The sequence below is a fragment of the Ambystoma mexicanum genome, chromosome 2p, assembly GCF_040938575.1.
Source record: "Ambystoma mexicanum isolate Mex_15411 chromosome 2p, UKY_AmexF1_1, whole genome shotgun sequence".
NCBI lineage: Eukaryota > Metazoa > Chordata > Amphibia > Caudata > Ambystomatidae > Ambystoma > Ambystoma mexicanum.
The window spans coordinates 1,354,491,488-1,354,511,255 of NC_090923.1; the positions used below are offsets into that span (position 1 = coordinate 1,354,491,488).

At 45.5% G+C, this 19,768-nt stretch overlaps 1 protein-coding gene across 6 annotated transcripts in view; it reads right to left on the reverse strand.

Annotated features, from left to right (window-relative positions):
- Window positions 1-19,768, reverse strand: part of RAI1 (retinoic acid induced 1) — a 2,051,579-nt gene that overhangs the window by 1,876,033 nt on the left and 155,778 nt on the right. The window contains exon 1 of one of the 6 annotated variants that reach the window (XR_011302218.1): window positions 4,174-4,314. The exons of the other annotated variants lie outside the window; for them this stretch is intronic. The gene's annotated coding sequence lies outside the window, so the exon portion shown is untranslated. Of the gene's footprint in view, window positions 1-4,173; window positions 4,315-19,768 lie in introns of those variants that run through there. 6 annotated transcript variants of the gene reach the window in all.

Sequence of the window (19,768 nt, forward strand, 5' to 3'; positions counted from 1 at the left end):
CCTTGCAAGCCCTCTTCTCTCTCACACACACACACACACACACACACACACACACACACACACACACACACACACACCCTCCATCTCCACTCCCCAGAATGGACACCAAAGCCCCCCCAGAGAAACCCCTAACCTAACTAGGCTGGCCACGACTCTCCTCCGCTCCCACAGATCTACCACACGGCACACCCCTGTCACCCAGGGGACACCTCCCCCAGCACACCCACCACAACTCCACTGCAACTATGACGGCTCCAGCCCTCCCCTGCCCTTACCTTTTATACCAACATCTCATACCTGAACTGGTGGCAGCCACCCCTGCCCTCCTAGTTCCCCCCCGGAATCCTCCTCTCAAACACTCAACCTAGCAACGGACTAACATGTATCCTGATCAATGCCAGATCACTTGCAAAACAATGCTACGTTTAGGAACGAATTTCTTCTTAAGGCCCGGACAGCCTCTTCATCATGAGACCTGGTTCTCCAATCCGACCATTGCACACTCCAGGCTACACTCTTATTTTCATAACAGAACCAGCAGGGAAGGTGGCATTGCTATCATAAACAGATCCACTCATCATTTCACACACCAAGGAAAATGCCTGAAACTCAGACTGAAATTCCCTACTAGTAAACTTTCTCCACAAACCCACACACTCACAGCTTTCTACTCCTATACAGACCCCCGGACTACAACAAAAATGTCACAGAAAACCTCTGACTTTTTAGCTGCCATCCTAGTTTCTCACCCATCCCTCACTATGCTAGCTGATATCAATAGCTGGTTCGACGTCCCACATAACCCCATGACACAATCTTCAGCTCTCCTGAACTGATCGCCATGCTGCCATTTTCTTCACTCTATCGTTCGTAGACCTCCCAGACAGCCCCAGGACCTCCCATCCGCTACCCTCTATGGAATAATATCAAAGTAACTCCAGGCTTAGCAGATTGCCCGATTGCTTCCTACCATCCCTCCCCAATCCAGTTGGGCCGACTCTCCATCAGCCAATTTGACCAATGGCTCTCCGAAGCTCTCAGCCGACTCATCCGACCCATATACAACAAGAGAGGGCCTCTCCCCAAGATGGTTCACCTTAGCCATCAAACCTCTCAAATCCCAGAACCACACCATTGAACACAAATGGCAGGCAGACCCATTGCCGCAGAATAGAACAGCTTACACCCATCAGCTGAAAGCTTACAGGGTAGAAATACGCAAGGCCAAAAAATAATTTTACTGGAATAGAATCACCAATGCCCCCAACACCTGTAGGGAATTCCACAAGATTCTCTCGAAATTCAAGACCCCTTTTTGCACCTCCCCCTCCCACAACCAAGCATTCCGACTCTCTCTCAGACCACTTCAACAACACAGCCCTGGAAAGAAACTCTCCTGTCATTAAAATAGCGTCACTCACACCCTTTTATCTGTACCGGCCAACTACCTTTCTAAATTATTGGAACGTCTTGTTTACTCCGAGGTTTCTTCCTTTGTTACTCTTAATTCTATTGTACCTCGCTTCCAGTCTGTTTTCAAACTCTTTATTCTACGGAAACGACTCTTGCCATCTGACTCTCTCCTTTCTGCCCGCTATGCTAAACACTCTTCCAGGCTTATACTCTTGAACGTATCGTATCCGCTGTGTTTGATACAGTGGATTACACACTACTTCTTCAATCCCCTTCTTCCTTTGCATTCTCTGGTTCTGTAATTACATGGTTTCAATCTTATCCCTCTGATCGCACCTACTCTGTATCCTGGGCTGGTGTCTGTTCTGATCCTCTTCCTCTTTTACACTGTTTTCCACAAGGGCCTGTTCTTAGCCCATTTCTTTTCTCACTTTATACATCTCATTTGGCAAATATCGCTTCTTTTGGGTTATCTCATCATTTTTATGCTGATGACACCTAATAATTACCATCTTTTTCTTCTTTTACACATGATCCTCTCTGCCTGTCTTTCAGCTATCAAAACTTAGATGTCGGAACACTTTCTTGTCCTTTATCTTCCGAAAGCTGAAGTCCTCTTTTTTTCCTTGCTAATATTATTCACCTTCCTGTATCTCCTCCCTCTGTTCTGTTTTTCGCTTCACATCTGCCTTTTCCTCCGATTGCTGCAATCTTGACCTTCATCTTGATACTAGTCTTTCTTTTGCTCATCATATTTCGATCACATCTCGCTCCAGTCATTTCCATCTTTTTAATGTTTGGGAAGTTAGACGTGTTCTCACTTCCAGTGCCACTAAGCTGCCAATCACTTCTTTAATCTTTTCCCCGATTATTCTATTTATCTGTACTCCTCTTTGGTCTTCCTGTCCCTCGTCTGGCTCCTTTTAAATCTACCTTCTATCCGTCTTCTGTATTCCTTACCTATACGCGACTCTCTCTCTCCCTCTTTGGCCTCTCTTCGATGGCTACCCTTTCACTCTCAAATTAAATTCAATTTTCTCTGCATGGTATTTAAATCCCTTTATGGACTTGTTCCTTCAACATTCCTTCTCTCACAAACCCACTTTCTTTTAACTGTACCTCGTCCTCCATGTGCTTCCTCTCGTGTCCGTTCTTTTTCTCTATTGGCCCCTCTTCACTGGAATGCTCATCCTTTCTCTGTGCAGTCTATTCACTCTTATTCTGCTGTACGTGCTGCTCTAAAAACTCTTACTTCAACCTCTCATTGGAAATTATATTTTTATTGTATTCACTTGCTCATTTCTTTTGTAATATAAATTGGTTTTGTACAGCGCCTTGGCCCAGGGCACTATATAAATAACAAATACATACAAATACAAATCTGTAGCATAGAGGATCACCTCGCTTTCCGGAAAGCACTCTAAGACCTGCTCTTCCCTTCTACATCTTGACTGACCAAATCCACCTCCTGGGTGAACTATCACCAGACAGGTAAGTGCGAGCACCAATGAGTCATCGGATGAGACAAGACAGTATCTACATACCCTCATCACAACTAGATATCAGTCTTGATTCTCTGGTATGTATAGCACTCCATCTCAATGGAACACGGCTATATCCCAACTGGAGCACAGCCACCCGCCAGCAAACATCTGCAAAATGCACTACTCAACCTCATATTGCACATCACCTCTGCCACTAGAATGCTGCAGACTCCCAAAATAAATAAATAATAGGTCCAGCTGAGCACATAACCAGTCTCTTTGACTCGCCTACTCTCCTGACAAGTCGATCATGGCACCCATCCATTAACCAGATCTCCAGCGGTGGCTAGCAGGTACTTGGCCACCCCTCCTTCCAATTCTGATGCCTCGGACTTCAGTGCTCCAAGGGCGTTCCGCACACATAGCAATGGCATAAGGTGCTAAACAAATGCCACATGACATAACATAACTCATTAAAAAAGGCAGAGCTGTTGGCTTTGCCAAGGTTTGTTTTGAAGAAAAACAAAGAACTTCAGAACCAAAAGAGATGCAAGACTCATGCCTACCAAGTTAGCACCGATAAACTTCTAACTTTGCATGCTGTACAAACTTAGCACCATGTAAAACTGTAGGATTCAATTTATAAATAACATATGAGTTATTTTGGCAACAATAAGAATTGCTTGGTGGGATAACTTGTTATAGACATGTACAGACCTTGCAGGTGCAATTACAGTATGGCCAGCAATGCTCCATGTACCCAGGAACAGAACCTTGTTCAGTAAACATTGTGTTAGAAACAGCGGCTCTACATATAGAAGGATACTTGTCAACGCTGTGGTATTGATAGTTTTACATTTTAATACAGATAAAATACTTTGAATCAAAATACACTGGAGCAGGTCAATGGTTTAAACGGTCAAAATAGAAAGCTAAAATGAAATAAGGTAAAAGATGCCCATGCGCTGAATGAGTATCTTTTAACATCTATGCATGTGTGTGGTCCTAAAGAACATACAACTGAAGCCCAAATAGCCAGCGCTGCCTCTTCATAAACGACACGCACTTCAAATGAAACAATTACACCGTATACTTACATTATGTACTAAACTCATGTTACCCCCGCCCAGCAGGCATCTAGCATAGTTGAACAATAGAGCAACTGCCGAGGGTCTATAAGACGCTTAATCAGAAAGATGTTCATGACGGGAGCCGCCCCCCCCCCCCCCAATACAAAACCTTTGGAGAGATTTCAATTACGGTTAAAATAACGCACCTGGTCGCGTTTTCGTTGCCCCACGAAACCGTAAACAACCGTTTGGGGGTGGGTTTCATATTTAATAAACAACGAAGCAAAGGCCCGTGCTTGTCCAGAACTGTAGTGTCTACTTCCCGACCGAGAAACGGACCCTAACGACGATAGGCCGCCTCCTCATCACGTGACTTGCACGTTACGTTCATGTCATGTGCGTCTCTGGTCTAGGGTTGCAGTTGTGAGCATTAGCTTGCAGATTTCAATGCCATATGATCTTTGTAGGAGGAGGGGAAGGCAGGAGTGCAATGTGCGTCGTGGCTGACGGGTGAAGAACACGGGTTGAGTGATAAAGAGAGCGCATAGGGATGTCGATGCAGTGACCCAGAGCATTATACATGTTTTTTGGAGGGGAGTAGCGCTTTGTCCTGCTTACAGAGGGCATTTGGTTAATCACCCCATGGCATGCAGCTGATTGGTAGAGGTATATGTTGGCATTTAACCTGTATAGAGGGGCAGATTTGGGACTTGTGGTTATTTGCAGAAGGGCACCATACTCCTGCTCTTATGTGTCATGTGCAGCAGAGGGGAAGCTATATCTTTTGCAGCAGGGCCGATTTGGGCATGTGTCCTGCGCGGGGAGTGGTAGGTGAGGGATTGTTGCCCTATACTGCGGAGGGATACTGTGGTATTTGGTTATTTGTTCTTTACAGTGTGGGGTGGAGGGGATTGGTTCTGTGCAGAGTGGGTAGGTTTGTCCTGCAAAGAGGATGTGCGAATTGCCCTTTGGGGAGTTGGGCATTTGTCCTAAGTAAATGGGTAGATCATAAGTAAAGGGGAAGGTTTCTTGTGGTCATGGGTAGGAGGTGCGGGGGTCATTTTTCATATAGAAGAGGGCTGTTTTCCTGTGGTCCCCTGCAGGGTGGTGGATATGCCATTGCAGAGGAAAAGATTTCTTATGATCTTGTGTAGAGGGGTATTTGCTAGGTTACATTTTGGGCTTGGGTCTTGTGCCGAATGCTCTCTCCGTGGGGCTATGAAGTGGTTTGTACAATGATCTGTGAATGCAGAGCCTGTGCATGGGGCTTTGTAGAGGGGGAGCACATGTTTATAAAGGAGGGGCAGGTAGTCATTTTGGAGGAGGATTCTGAATACCTTTAATAAAGGGACTTGTGGTGAAATATGGTCGGCACTCCAGGTAACGTGATGTATCATTTATAGTAATGTTTGCCCGACCGGCTCTGTCTGCTCCAACAGTTTGCTCCTTCGTTCCTCGGCTCGAATTTGGAACATTCTCATACCTATGTTCCAGGTTCTAGAGAATGTCACACACCTCCCTCCTTCACGCCCCTCAGTTACCACCAGGTACCAAAGTGTTGTGGAATTGTCGAGAAATTGACAATCACCACACTATCTGAGTTGTTGACACTGGCCACAGGAGTATGATGGGAGGACAGGTGGGGATATTAGAGAGCCTGATAGAGGTGGGGCCAGATGAGAAGGGGACCTTGAATGCCAGACGGGCCCAGAGGCGCATCAGGGGTGACTACGCAAGCCCAGCGCCTCAATTCAGTATAGAAATGCCAACTAACCAACTCCACTAACAATTTCACCCTCTGCATACACCTCTCAAACTCCAAACCAAACGCAACCAAAAACCTACAGCACAACAAACCGCACAAACCTCACTATAATGCAACAACAAAACACAATTCACACAGACTCGCACAATAGTACACAACGACTAACGGTCGCAAACACCCCAGGCCCAGCCAACGGACCCACCAGGCTGAGGCTGCCAACAGCACATCACTGCTTTCTTGCACTTTTCCTGCTTCCTCCCACTAACTCAACCTCCCCTCCTCTTACAGAGCCGCCAGAGCACCACTCCGGTGGTGATAGTGCACGGTACAAATATCCTTTAACATTAACAAAGACAGATTGTTGGGGCATTAAGATTCCACAATGTCGGGGGCGCTAGAGGCCCCAAGTAAAATGGTGGCAAGCTAGAGGAGCTCCAGTGCCCAACATAGACAACACCATGATTATTCACAGAAATCCCACCGGTTGATTGATGTGACGCAGAGGACAGCAACCGGAATATACAAGGACGCTATCTGCCGCAGCCGAGTCATGTTGGAGCCAGCATTTCGCAGCAAGGAGAGAGACAAGCCACGTGGCAGTAATCAACGGGCCACTACAAAGATAATTGTAGCCTGCGAGGCAGGACAGCCAATTATGCACACCGGTGGAACCCACCCAGCACCAAGAGCGAGGCTGCCTGGTAAATTCACCCCCACCCCTGCTGAGGAAGACTAGACAACAGTGTAACCCAGGTGGACTCCCCACCCCACAGAAATCCACAAATGGAAAGCGAGACTGGGCCGCGGGCGCCAATGGCCCAGTCTCTTGCCAACGGCAGCTTGAGGCGAGGGATGCCTGCCCCAGTGGGCGTCATACTGTGGGGGGGGGAAGCTACCTGGTGACCCTCGGGCTCTCCCAAGCGGGCAAAGACCAAATAAGGCGAAGCGATCACTGACCGCTATGGGGCACCCCCTGACAACAACGTGCTTGGGAGTACTGATCCGAGAAGGAGGGCAAGTACACCCCCACGTTCCAACTGACGGACCGGGTGATGACATCTCCAGTCCTCTGCCGGTGAGTCCCACCCCCCCCCCCCCCTTGGCAGGAGAAGCCTATGTGCTGCGCCATGGATGAAAAGTGATTTCTATAGCTCCAGCGGGGGGAGGGGGCGCCGAAGAGCAGCACAAAATTCTGGAGGACAACACTGCATACATGGCTACTGATGTCGACGGTCTGATCAGGTAAGTGCAACGCTTGGGAGTAAAGGTCGAAGACCAAAAGAATAGATCCAGGCACAAAAGCTTGCACCTGGTCGGCCTACCCGAATGCAGAGGGCCCAAACCTCAAGACCTTCACCTATGTCCTCCTGCGAGACACAGTAATGCTGCCCAACGCACGTTCCATGACGATTGAAGGCGTACACGAGCTCCTATCCCCAAACCGCGCCGGGTGACTGTCCAAGGCCCATCACCATGCGCCTAAGCATAAAATGGCCATCCTAAAAGGCATATCGAGCCACTGGCACCCTGCGCGTTGAGGGTGTGGAGATCAAAATCTTCAACGAATACTCTCTTGAGGTCTCTAGATGCAGAAAGGTGTTCAACCCTGTACCTGAGGCCCTAAAGGGGTCAGAACATCAGCAGTTCCTCAAGTTCTCGTAAACCTGGTGCATTCAACTCGACAAGCAGTGGCACTCGTTGGAAGACCCGGAAGGTGCCTGGCGCTTTCTAACACAACGGGACCTAGTCTCAGGCGAACTCCCCTCAGCCGCGGACTGGAACCATAAATCGGCACGGGCATCCTCACCATCCGCAAGACCACAACGCCTGCAGGGCCCGAATGGTTGCTGGAAGAGAGAGTGAGGATCTCTTCAGATGGGCCACATTACGGCTACCACTATTCGGCAGAATTAACGCCTTCAAAATGAACTCCCTCCCTAAATTGTTTTACCTGGCCATGTTACTGCCCTTCGCTCCCACTAAACGAATGTTTCAAGACCTAGACGCACATATCTCCAACTTCGTCTGGCTGGGTAAGAAATCACGCATCAGGCTCGAGGTCCTACAGGCGAGTAAGTCAGACGGTGGACTGGCACTTCCAGCTTGGAAAACGTACTATATGGCAGCGCAGATCTGCTGGGCCAAACGCTAACTGGGCCCCGAGGACCAGACAAGCGGGAGGACTGCTGAACTCTCACTACTATTACCTCTGACACCGCAAGAAATCCTAGCGATAGCGCCTTCTCGCCTCCCTGATTAGGTGAGACGGCACCCCCTGCTGGGACCTACCCTGGCCCAGTGGCACAGCATGAGAAACATACAAGGGACCCAAGCGCAAACTGCACCATCGTGGATCGGCGTGAGTGCACTCCTTTCACTCGGGCAACGCCAGAAAATCCAATCAGGCCGCGGGTCAGAGTTACGGACTTGCTCCAAGATGGAGTACCCCTTCCGTTTGCAGAAGCTCGACGGGTTCTGGGCATGGGCGAAGGACATTTGCTCCAATACAGGACCCTCCTGGCAGCCATCTCCAAATACACCACTGTGGAGTCCAGACGGACGACTCCAACAGCAGGAAAACTAGAAATGAGCCAGAATCTAAACTCCTTCCTGAGGCTACAGACGTTCTATGCAATCAGCACTCCAAATAACACTGGTTGCAACCACACCCTAGCATCTCTTTGGGCAGGGGACTTAGGCGCCGACATTGACATGGGGGTCATACACTAGTTCTTCAAAGCCATACCCGCTATCTCATACTGCATCAAAAACAGAGATTTGCAATGCAAAATTGTGCAGCTGCTTTACTACACGCCTAGCAAATTATTCAGGATGGGACTGGCGCAATTCCCCCCCACCCGCCCCCATTGCTGGTGCAAATTTGGAGGGCTTGGTGGTACCCTGGGTCATTTGCTGAGGTCCTGCCCTTGCATCAAAGGCTTCTGGTAAACAATACGCTGCAGGATCATGGGGATCAGGGGAGCAGATGTTGCTTTGACACCGGTTCAGATCCTATTTGGGATCCATTATGAGGACTGGCAAGAGGCACATTCAACACAGAGGTTCCTACACACTGCACTCTTTACAGCTCGGAAATCCCTGCTCCTGGCCTGGAAAAACCCTCGCTTAACTCATGGAAAACCCTCTTTACCAGAACAGCCTAAATGGAGCACAGGGCCCTTAAGCGACAGGCCAATGTGACCCAGGCAGCTAACTTTCTAGAAATAGCTGAATCATTCTTGAACACTACACTCGCACCTACACACAATGCCTGAACAGACCCTTGCGAGGATGCGTGCACTCCCGGGAAAACCTGAAAAGGGGAGCGAGAACCTGGGGCCACCACGCAAAACTGGGGTCCCTAATGGGATTGGGAATGGGATTATAAATGTGATTATGAATGTAAAAGATCCTGAACACACAATCTGATCAATCATCTCGGCCCATTACCTAACACAGAGGATGTTACGTAGATGTGCATCCTCGCAAGAGCGGAGAGGCCATGGGGGAGAGGGAACATAGGAGGTGGGGAATGTTGGGGTTTTGCAATCAAACGAATTGATTCTGGCCTGAACTTACCATTACTGGACATTGGCCTAAGGCGGCGGTTTATCAGCAATCCACAGGGACAATGTACCAGACTGTCGTAATTGTATTGGTTTTGATGTGTTCAGTGTTTTTCCTTTTTGTTTTCTCTTCATGTAGCTGAAAACTAATAGAGTAAAAAAGAAAGAAATTCCACAATGTCGGGTGTTTAGGACAGTGCTTTCTGTAGAGGGCACTAGGATTGGACATTTGTATAGGTGTTCTGAATAGGGCTTTGTAAGGGACACTAGAATTGGACAATTTCAGAGGTGCCTCAGGAATGGATGATGTTTGATAAGATTTAAAATGGGCTTCGCATGGGGAACAGGAGGGGACTTTTACAGAGAGGTCTTGGTGAGGGGGTCTGAATGGGGCCTTGCAAAACTGGATTTGGGTTTGAATAGTAAGGGTTCTGGATGGGCCCTTGTAGAGTTGGGGGAGGCGTGATGGAATTTTTGGGGCCGTCTCGGTTTGGATTAGTAGAAATGGTGTGCATAGGAGTTTCTAGGGGGTCTGTACGTTTGCAGAGGTGGTGTAGGTGGACGGTTTTTGTAGGGGTGCCTGGGTGTACCAGTTTGTGGATAGCGATTTAGAGAAGGGTCTAGATGGGACGGGGCAAAAGGCGGACCAGGGATGTGCAAGATGGGGTTTAGTCAGGAGCTGCGTGTAGGGTTGCCTGGATGGGGGGCTACAAAGAGGGATCTACGTGTCTTTGTAGATGTGTTTGGACTGGGCTTTAGACAAGGATCTAGGAACAACTTTGAAAAGGGTCCAGTTTTTTTCAGAAGGATAGGAATTGTGATTTGAAGAAAGATGTGGATGGGGTACATCCACATCCTGCTTGACTTTTTATAGATGTTTTTTGGGGACATTTCAAAGTGGTATGGGTGGAACTGTGTAGAAGGCTCCATATGTGTGTCCACAGTTGATTCATTCTGGCAAGTCTAAAATTTAAGTAATTTTCTAAGAAATTGCACCACCCCCTCAACTATATGTCTTTCCAACCACACTGCCCTAGAAACGTATACAGGGTTCACATTTGGTGGGAGCTGTAGCATAAAAGACCCTGGTTACTGTGATACCAAGAGCTATTTTCAGTTTGGTCACTTAAAGAAAACCGCACACCATTGACTCCGTTTGGGAATTTGCATAAAGTAGCATTGCGGCACATTTTAAATCATAATGCACCGTTTTTAAGGCCTTAAAGGCATCACTTTTATCTCATTGAGGTTTGATTTATGGGACACAAAGTACTGGCCGCCCAATCACCAGAAGTAGCTCCTTCTTGCTAGGTAATGTCTGATGCCCTAGAGTGAATTTTTACTCCTGGTTATAACATATTTTCGCTATCTATTTCCACACATATATGCATCTCTCTCCAACCGTGTACCATGATACATTGGGTGGTTATTTGCATGCATTTAATTTCCAGCGTTTTGATTTCCCCATTCATTATTTTGATTTGATAATTTATATGTGTTCAATTAACTACTTGTGCTTTTATTTCTACCTGTTTGCCTCATGATCACCAGCATTTATATATATATATATATATATATATAAGCACGATATAAAAAACGAAAGCAGGTTCATTCAAACTTTTCATACTGGTGCAGTCACTAGTTCTCCCAGATTACTAAGAAATATGGTTTTACTACTATTAAAAGATTTGAGACATTTTTGACATTTTTTTAATGGGGACAATTGTTTAGGGAAATAGAAGCCTCTGAAAACGCTAGCTTGTTGCAGACTGATTGGACCACAGATTGCAAAAAAAACAAATTGAAAATTCATCATAGCAAGCTGAGAAACCGGTATCATGACTCAAACGAAACATTGTTTTTTAAAAATGAGACTTTATTGTTGGTCTTCTATTCTTTATATTGATTTACATTTGCCCTGCATGATGCATTCACCAGAGTGGAGACCAAGGAGGGGGACTGGAGAACCCTGGCGTACAATAGCAACCCGATGCGGTGTCTAGAGGTGGTACAAGAAAAAGTCCCAAAGAGCCACCATACTACCCTCTCAGGTGCCCTAACTCACACCCTTCAGTCTCCCCTTCCGTTACAATTTCCCCAATGTGGCCCACCGGCAACATATTCTTGATAGGTGAGGGGGAAGTCCACTGTAGTAGTACATTCCGAGGGGAGTAGTTCAAGGGGGAGGAACCGTGAGAAAATTGGACACAGCAAAGGCTTGCAGAGAGGAGGGTATATACAGGACACCAGCAAATTACTATGGGTCCAATCTGTGAGTCAACACAGGGTGTGCAAGGCCTCAAGTGGATGGGGAGTCTGAAGGTGGAGTGCCTGCGAGCATCGGAATCCAGGCAGGGCATACTCCTACAGTGGCAACCTGATTTCAGTGCATGAAAGCAATCCCTGAAGACACTGGAATGCAAGACTGACATGATGCCTGAGCCCAACACCAATATTGGGGACCTCCTATCCGAGATGCTGGGCCGCAAGGTCATGCACCGGATCCAAAGTGAATTACTAAAGGAGACCCAACACCTTATTGCATGTGAGTTGTAGGAACAAACACACATGAAGGATGTTCAACCCTTTAGCCTACACAAATCTCATGGCTTCTGGCTGATGGGTCCTACCAATTAGGACTCTTAATGGAATAATTGGTGCCAAGCCAAATAACTTTTGAATGTGTGGCTGGTCAGAATAAGGACGCAGACACTGTGATGACATTTCCAGAAAGGTTTATTAAATAATTAAAAAAAGGCTCATTTCCCCATCGAAATGGGATTTTCCCCGCCTATATAAATGACTAAGGTGCTTGTCAGTCATCAGGAAATGTCCCAACTGGCCGTACCACTATTCAAACTAACTAAGGTCAGGAGAATTACTCCCCTCTCCTGATGAGGCAGTGTTCTGCTTTTAATTTAATGTTTCTCTTAATATGCTATTTTGAGATAGTATGTGATCACCTTCTGTATCAAGGCTGGTCATTCCTTTACAATGTATTTGAATGTGTATGTTTAAGGGTTACTCTCCAGCTGTCTTTTTGTGAGCTTTGTGTGATCCCCTTATCCAGGTTGTTTCACCTTGTATATTCTTGTGGGCTATGTTTTCCTCGATAGTGTACCCTTTTTAGGGGACTAGTGTTGCCTCCTTTTAGCCTTGGCTTATCCTGGTTCTTATCGTGTCCACTTCTTTTGTCTGGACTTTATACTCTCCTTTCCCTATACTCCACTTGGTCACTCTTGAATATTCTCCCCTCTTCCTAGTTGTCTACTTTTTAGTAATCTTTCTCAGATTTAATTATGATGTTTGTTTCAGTATTCTTATAGTTCATTAACTTTGCATTTCAGATTTCACTGGGATGAGTTTCTCAGATAAAATAATGAGTCTCGTTCATCCTCCCTTTTTCCCAGTTACCTCTTATTGTAGGGGAACGTCTCTGGGGTCGGTGTGGGATTGAAACACGTTGCTTATTCCTCTGTGTGGTTCATGGACATTTGGTCCACATTAAAGATTTTAAATCTACTTCTAATCTTGTGCTTATAATTCTGCCGCACAGACAAGATATGGTAGTTGGCGGGGGGGGGGGGGTGATGCGTATCCGTGCTAATGAATATCCCGGTTTCTAATTTTTTTGTAGTTAATGAGGAGGAGCCGCCAATGAATACAAGTCGTAACTTATTCAGACGTGACAAAATGAAATGCTCCTGAGGAAAGTTCACCACAAAGGGTTTTAGAACTGAAATGTGTTGAGCATGAGAAGGGGGAGGATAATGTATTAATCTAACCCCCCCCTTATGATATTTTGTTACACAGATCCAAGGGTGGTTAGATAAAAGTCACTTATATATGTCTTTTAAGGTGTTTTTTATGGTGAATAAATTTGCTGTTTTTAGGAATTCTGCAGAATGTATTGGGATCACAGAGGTATTTATTGAATTGTATAGAATTATACAAAAAACATTGAATCAAATTGTTATTTTTAACTATTCCTCAACACGTGTAGGAACTGGTAATTGCTAAACGTTTCCACACATTGAAACTACAAGTTGCGTATGTCTCTAACCCTCCCAGCTACAAAGTAGAAAAAACGGGATAGAGGCCCACCTTAGTTTTTATGTTGGAATCAGAGGGACGCCAGAATAAGGATGCAGTAGATTTCACCTGCTTGTATTGAGAGGGTCCTGGTTTCCAAAACTCTGAAGTGCAGAGGCTGCACAGCGTAAAACGTGCAGGGAGGCTGTCTTTCCCCATGTGAGCCTGATTGCTGTAGTTGCTGGGCAGGAGCCGTGTTGGTGACCGAAGCAAGGAGCTGTGTGCGAGTTGTAGGTCTCAGGAGCGAGAGGGGCTCCAAAACAAAGGGGTTGTACCCATGACACCTTCAGTGAGGAAGGGTGCAGGTCCCTGAGAAGACAGAAGTAGTAAAGCTTGTGCCCAAAGTTGTAGAAGCCGGTGAGTCAAACCTGGTGTTACAATTCCTTGCACAAGCACTGCCGGCAACAGTATCCAGTTCAAATATTCACTTGCGTATAAGTAAAAGCGAGCACAAGTATTTGTTGAACTCTTTAAATGAAGGGGCAATGGAAGAGTGATTCACATTTCACTCACGTGAAGAGCCAGCATTGCCAAGACCATTCTTAAACCCATAAAGCTCAAACTTTATTAAGAAGTTGTTGCGTGTCTTCCATTGTGCAGAATAAACATTGCGAAAGTCATTGTTGAACCTCTAACATTTGTAACAACCATTAAGAAGTTGTCACATGTGCCTAAGTTTGATTTCTAAAGGAATACTGAACTCCAACTCTTTATTCCCATGAACAATTACAAGTCAAGTGGTTACAAATTGTATCCTTGCATAGGAGGTTGAAGACAAAGAGCAAGCATTGCCCACGCCAAAAGTCTTTCCCTATTGTCACTGAAAGCGGCCTTTTTCAGAGCCATAACACACTTTTATCAATACTGCGAGGCCAATAGAAGATCAGTCTTGCTTAAGACATTCATGTGCCAGCATTTCCTGAAGCTAAGGGTGGCACCAAGGCTTTTGGGTAATTGTTTGGCTAACAGTTGGCAGGGAAAGTGAAGGAAAAGTGGGGAAGGGGAACTTGCTGCTCATAAAGATTGTTGAAGTTGTCACAACCTATATTGCCAATGACAGAGAGAGAAGTGGGTCCTAAAGGCAAACTTGTGTTGTTACTGTGGCAGACAGACAAGAGAGGCAAAGACGCTGCCCCTTTTGAATAGTCATTCAGAGGAAGAGTGCCTTGCCTGTATGAAGGTGTTGAAGCACCATGAAGTGGGTCTTGTCAAAGTCTGTCTTGAGTCTTAATACTACTGAAGCAGTTGTATATCGTATTGTCAGCGGATGTAAGCTTTCATTGACACAAGCAAACTGGATTGCTAGGAGAATGTCCTTATAGTAAACTCTAATAGAAATTAAGTTGTTGAAGTGGAAGTAGTAGCAGCACTGTGAAGTCATCCTGACAAATATACCTCTTGAGAAGTCCAATACTGAAGCTGTGGTTGTATCACGAAATCCGAAGCTGTGGCTGTATCGTAATAAGTACCAAAGATGTGGTTCTAACACAATATACGGAAGCTGTGGACATATAATTTGAATAAGCACGGTTAACCAAGACTTATGTTCCACTAATCTCCTAGAAGTTGTATTTCTTTTTAACTGTATCAAGCCTTCTGGAAGTGGTGAAAAAGCATTTTGGCTAGGAAGAACATTTATGATATTCTTTAGAAGTGGAAAGTCCATATTTCTTCAGAAATAACTGTTATTGGAACTTTAGTTAACAAACCTTTACTATACTATTGGAATTAAAGAACTGAATTGAGACTTTGCTACTTTTTTCATTTTCTTCCTTTTCTTTTGATGAACAGTACAGCCAAGTTAACCTTGAATCCTGGGGTAGGGAGGTAACCAAGGTTACTGAAAAGGTTCATAACAAACTGTAACCATCTTAGTTTATGTTGTTTGAATTGCCATATATGTTTCTTTGTATTTAATTTTCAAGTGTGAGGGGCAGACATCCTGTGTTAGTGTTTCCCCTTAGTTTTATTAGGCAGGGAAATCCTCAGCAAAGTAGGGCAGTGAGGCATTTGATATTTTCACCATAATAAAATGGCATGTTTTGAACAATCAAACAGTTGTCTGCCTCACATTGCGGATGCCCTCACAGACCTCATCGACTGAAACAATCAGTTCTGGGTTATCTTTGAGTAACGAAATCCCTTTGTAGAGCTTAAAGGTCTATAAAGTTCACTGTAGCACCACTATCTAGGAGAGTGTACACTCGCCGACATTCTTCTTGATGAGGGGGGGGTGGGTGGTAGAGGCCCATCTTAAGATGAAGATGGGGTGCTTGTATATTTCAAAACATGAACGGAATTACAGGGAGGTTGTTGGATAGGGTTCATTATAATCTTCCCTCTCCATGACAAGTGGACCCGTTTTCCCCCTACACCGGAGTACATTTGTTACAAAAATGTACGGGATGTCCGGCATCTCCACAGCAAAAACAAAGATTCATCCTTCGTCTTTATTTTTCCTCTGGGTCAATGGTACTAGAGTGCTTCCTAGTTGCATGGGTTAGACTTCAGAAGAACTGGGTCAGTATGTATCGGATCTGGAGGGAGTACTCCGATACTCCATATAGCATCTTTCCACTTTAAGTTCCCCCATCCTCTGATCCATACGGACTCTTAAGGTTATATATTCTGATAGGGATTCTGACGAAGAAACCACTTGGCTGATTGCATCCTTTAAGTTGTCTCTTAAATCCTATGGAAAAGACAGTCCTTTGAAAATCCTATGACCATAAGGTCTGTGTAGCTAGAGCACTAAAACGGTCAATATATGATAAAAAAAATGTCCTGGTTTCCTTGACACAACTACACCAATTCGTTGTGTATGGTCTAAGAAGCATATTGGCAATCAAACATAGCTTGAAGATTTCTAAATTTATTTTAAGACCAGGTTAATGGGATCCTTAGTATCAACGTAGGGTGTTGTCCAGAGGATAATGCAGTTTTCTCCAAATTCAACAATGTAAAGGCAACCTTAGCCTAACCGGTAGAATACAGAGTGAGTCTGTTTAGGAAATATATTTTGTATTAGGTGCTGAATGCTTGAAATTCTCGTGGGTGTCCAAAGTACCTATTCAGCATAGGTAGGGAAGCTATGTTTGGGCCCAAGTGTTCCATCTTTCTCTGCATGACCGAGATGGGCTGAAACAGAACAGTGTTTACTTGGCAAGAGGCAGCTACTTCTGTCTGGAGCTTTTGTAAGGCACTGGATAATTCCTTCACTAAATCCTCCATGATTCGGAAACAATGGTGAGACGGTCTCGCAATCTATCAGAGCAGACTTCTTTCTCTGTAACAGTCTCTTGGGAATCCTCAAAGCGGACTACCCACACCCACAGTGGAAAAACCCATTGCTGCAACGTATTGCTGTGTCCACTGAGGCTGCCACTGCCTGCCCGGTAGGAGGGGTGCATGTAAATGTGTTCGGCCCGTAAAACTAACAACTTTCTTCCCAGATTCGTCACAGGTGGCAATGTCGAGCACCTCCTGGAATGCTACGCACATGTTTGTGGTTATCATACCTGCAGCTTGCAGAGGAAGCTAGAGAGGGGAACAAAGAGACCCAAATCGGCGGAGCAACATGAAACATAGTGGTGCATTGAGTACAAAGGACACTTCCACCTAACTTCAAAATGGCCGCTTGCCTTCTTAAAGGCTCGGCCCACTAATTAAAAAAGCAGCTGAGATAATTAATGCTAAGTTTGTGGTCTAAAAACAAGAAGATTCGAGATGGAAGGCGCTTGCAGGGAGTGTTGCATAGATAAGATAGAAATAACTCCTACTCTTCATATGGTGAAATGCTTCACCCCCTCCATATCCCTCTAAATGTTCTACTGCCCAATTAGAAATGGCAATTCCAGTAGGTTTGTGGGAAATGCCTAGTGTTAGGGAGAATTCTCATAACTGGCTTATTTCCCTTACCTATTGAGTCCCCCAGCAGCTTTTCTTGATTTCTAGGATTATTTCACCTGGTAAGAGTGTGAGCCTTTCCCCCACTCTTACATGTGTGTTGCTGTGTGTGTTTTTACCATTTGTGTGATCTTGGGCTCTGGAGCCTCACCTACTCCCTGAGCACCATGTTTGTGTGTGTTACAAAGCACCCTCAGTGCAGTAACACAGGGTTGTCTTTTGACTTCCCTCTGACTTCATTTTTCTGGGACTGACTACTGTCTCCCAGAAACATGTAAAGTTGCCATTCATTTTATGTAGTCTCTTTAAACTACAGACCCATCTTACACGGAGTATTGGAAAGGGTTAATTCTTATCCCTTTTTGTCTGTCTCTTGGAGCACTGTTTCGCTCCCTTTACATTAAGACTTGGCTGGTTTCAGTGGTAACTACCCTTACTTTTCTACTGCAGTTATATTATATAACCATGGTATTGTTCTAGGCTATTATATTAGCCTCGAACATAAACCCGCTTGACCAAATACATTTTATTTTGGCTCCGGCTGGGTTTAGTCGCCATTTCTTTTTGTTAAAGACTTTCTCGTGTTCTTCTCTGCGCGCCAAACCGGGTATGATTCTTTTGTTCACTGTCTTTTCGCGGGCTTCTGCACAGAAGCCCTCCTTAAGGCGCTTGAAAGTCTGGGTAGCCATGGGTTCCCTTGGTAACCCAAGTCACACTCGTCTGATTGGCTAAGGGGACTGGCTTTGCCAGGCCAGCCACCCTGCTGTGTGATTGACAGCCAGGCTGTATGAATGGGGGAAAACTGCATAAAAAGCAGGTCTCTGGGACTGGAAAGGCAGAGTCTCCACTGGAACGCAATAACCAATGAGGAGCTGACTGACGAGGACCCATTCTACGACTGAACTGCCCGGTGAAGCCCTGCTGTAGGTCCGAATCGTCAGAATCCGCCAACAGAGAAGATCCTCCAGGAAACTTCTTCCCTTGAGCTGGTGGGACCAACCAGTTCGCCCAAACTGCAAGCCAGGACAACTCCTCTGGTCGAATTTGCTGTACAGAGCTACAGTGGGCCAGAAAGCCAGGAAGGTTGGACCCTGCTTGGGTTTTAAGGAGCGCACCTTTTATTTGTTGCTTTGCTCTGCTGCTGGTTTCTTCCCTGGGTAGTGCAGGACCCTCCAGTCTTCCTACTTCGTGTCAGTCCGACAGTCGCTTCAAGAATCGTGAGCCTGCAGGAACTACCAGGAACGTCCGCCTCAGCTACAGCTTCCTCTCTGTTTTAAGGTACTGTGCAAACCCAGTTGCCCGTTTCGTTCAGCCGCGGGGATAGTGTGTGAAATCTTTCTTCAATCCGAGGGCTTGTCCTTCTCTTATTTTTAAACTAACTTTTCTACCAACCAACCTCGTCCGAAATACGTGGCCCAAACTTTACCGCGAACTACCCTGAACCGTCTGATCTTGAGCAAAAGACTTGTCCTATGGACTTTGGCCCAAAGCCTTTTCTACCTGATTATATCACTGTAGTTACTCTTGTGCTATTGCCCTGAGTACTTACCTGTTGGTGTGGTTCCATTTCTACTTAACTTTGTCTTTCCCTCCCTTTTAAATTGCTGGAGTGCCATTTTGCTCCCACTTCATTTTGTGAGATTAACTGCTCTGGGATTTAAGGGAATTGGTGTGGTGTATTGAGAGTGTGATTTTTAAACTGCTTATAATGGTGTAATGTTATACAACTGAAGAGTGAAATAAATGTATATTCTTTTACTTGAAAACCTTGAGTCAGTGTTTGCCTGAATCATAGTAATTGCTGTCCTTTGTGCAACTATTTGATACTGCCCACTAACTCTTGAGCTAAGTCGGGCTGCTCTGCTACTGCTACCACTTTGACAGTGTAGTACAGGCTTGTACCAAAGGTGAATTTTTACTGTCACTTGTAGTCTTAATTGTGTGTGGTGTTCCCAAAGGGTACTGCATATAATTCTGCCTAACACCTATGTATATATCCATATTGGAATTGTCATGAAGTTTCAAACAAATGTTTAGATCGGAAGACCACTGTGATGAATCAGGTGGTGTCATCACTGCTTCCCTGGGAGTGGAGTGGCTTTTCTCCCCATGTGGTCAGGGGACGGCAGCCACTACCTGATCCAGACCCTGGGGGTGGTTGTATGCGGGAGGATCACAGGGAGGGGGGGGGGGGTTAACTAAAGTGAGGTCTCATGACACCATCAGATGAGACATCGTATTCCCTTCTTCCTTTTGAAGATGTCCCTTCTATTCCTGATGTCCTAATAACTTTTCTTACCCTCCCTTTAAACCTACTAAAGGCATCTCCTCAAACTCTGCTGGTAAAATAACACAAGTTGACTTTACTATTTTTAATGCTGGAACCACTGCCATGAGAAAGACGAGCAGAGCAATGAAGAGCATGAAAGGCATTGTTATTGTGAACACCGGACTGCAGGCAGCACATTTAAA